This window comes from Callospermophilus lateralis, chromosome 2 (genome assembly GCF_048772815.1).
Source record: "Callospermophilus lateralis isolate mCalLat2 chromosome 2, mCalLat2.hap1, whole genome shotgun sequence".
Lineage (NCBI taxonomy): Eukaryota > Metazoa > Chordata > Mammalia > Rodentia > Sciuridae > Callospermophilus > Callospermophilus lateralis.
In genome coordinates, this window is record NC_135306.1 from 193,877,993 (window position 1) to 193,880,289 (window position 2,297).

The window sequence follows — 2,297 nt, forward strand, 5'->3', positions numbered from 1 at the left end:
TCTGCATGAGATTAAAGTAGAATATATCTATTACTCTTTTCCTACCACTTTTATTAAATTGATATTTTTTTATACATTTCATCATTCCTTCAATATTCATCAGGTGCCAGACTTTGAGCTACTTATGAAAAGTATTGGAAGCTACCTGGAAAAACTTTTATGGATTATAGCTGCACCTTTAGTGACTAGGAGTCCCTGTTCAACATTTAAGTGTTCTTTATTTGATTCACTCCTTCTGATGGGCTATTAGCCTATAATTGCATTAGTTCCAATGTCTAAAAGAAAATTTAGAAACATTGTTAAATCTTTCTTATGTTAAAGAGGATAATAAATGTCCAATTGTTCATTGCCCCCAAAGAACTTAGATACCATAATATTACTGGAAACACATGATCATATATTCTGATACATAAAATTATGAGATATATGAATGAAAATGATGTAATTTTTGGTTATAGATAATCTATGAGAATTGTGATATGCAAAGCATAGTCTTTTCTCAAAAATTCTCACTAGTACCATTATTGGAACTTTTCCTCATCATTATCTGATAGCATATGATAGGAGTTAAACATATGATCTGAAATATCAGTGATATTTTGGTTACTAGATCATCAGTATATCTGTTGTATATTGATAATTTCTTCTTCAATTATTTTGATAATTTCTTCTTTCTGTCAGTGTCCTATAAGTAAAATGCCCTATGGGTAAAATAGCAGAGCTTACCTGTATTGATAGTTATAGTGATTATTGCTCATCACCAACATTCTTTCTATTTTTTTCTTAGAGGAATAAAACCTATGAATCCATATACATGGATAAAGTTGGAAAACCAGGCCCAGAGTTAGTAAAAGTTTTCAAACATACATGACATGGTTCTAGGTTAGATTGACTCCAATTTTTTAACCAATTTCTACTGTCTCAATGAAAATTTTCTGAATAACAATTTTTAAAATTTTTGTCTTATAATTATATTTTGCTGATGTGTTCCAAATTGTCTGCATATTCTCCTCAGCTGAATCACTGCTGGGTTTTAGGCACATTCATTTATCATCTGAAATAGCTTTACTGATAAATAACTTCCTAATAGCATCTTTCATCTGAGCATTTCTGAAAGTGTAGATAAAGGGATTTACCATGGGAGTTATCATGGTATAGAATACAACAATTGCTTTATCAATAGATAAATTAACTGCAGGTCTCAGGTACACAAATACGCAGGGAACAAAGAAGAGGACAACCACTGTGATGTGGGAGACACAGGTGGACAGGGCTTTGCGCCTACCCTCCAAGCTGTGGTTTCTCAGGGAGTGCAGGATGACCACATAGGAGACCAGCAGGAGGAGGAAGTTTAATGAGTAGATTAACCCACTGTTAGCAGCAACAAAGAGCCCCAGAGTGTGAATATCAGTGCAGGCCAGATTGAGCAATGGGTTCAGATCACACATAAAGTGATCAATGACATTCGGGCCACAGAAGGGTAGTTGGAAGATGAAGAGGATCTGGATGGTTGCATGGAAAAAGCCTCCCATCCAGGACACTCCCACTAGCAGGGCACACACTCTCCAGTTCATGATGGTTGCATAGTGCAAGGGTTTGCAGATGGCTACATAGCTTTCATAAGCCATCACGGTAAGCAGGATGACTCTGCACCTGCAAAGAAATGTTCCCCAAAGACTTGGGCCATGCATCCATTGAAAAGGATGGTCTTCTCTTCATGAAGTGAATCTCTAATCAGTTTAGGTGTATTTACAGAGGCATAGCAGGCATCAATAAATGAGAGATGGGCCAGGAAAAAGTACATGGGGGATCCCAATAGTGAGCTCACAGTGATGGTTAGAACAATGACCAAATTTCCTACCACAGAGATGATGTAGATGAACAAAAACACAACAAATATAATTTTCTGCATCTTAGGGTTGTCAGTAAGTCCCAGAAGAACAAACTCTGTCACATTGTTCTTATTCTCCATGAACTTTATGCTAAAGTTAATTACATATCCTGAAAATATTGATACAACATTGGGTTAATTAAACTTCTCCATTCTACTAAATAATACATGCCTGAATTCTATGGAGTCATGGGATCTTATGTTTTATTGTTTTTCTTTGCATGTATTTTTTATTTCTTGAAGTGGAACAAAGAACTCTGAATTGTTAAGATTATTCAAATTCCCTCCTATACAGAATTTTTGAAAAATATTGTATAGATGAAGAACTTTTGTAAACACACTAGGTGATCTGCATCTGAGCATATTAACTTTCTGAAATGAGTCAAAGCCTGGATTGACATAAGAG

The 2,297-nt window shown here is 35.2% G+C and overlaps 1 pseudogene; it reads right to left on the reverse strand.

The window, feature by feature from the left end:
• Positions 1 to 1,043: 1,043 nt before the first annotated feature.
• On the reverse strand, positions 1,044 to 1,972 carry LOC143391656 (olfactory receptor 4C46-like; annotated as a pseudogene).
• Between the last annotated feature and the right edge of the window lie 325 nt (positions 1,973 to 2,297).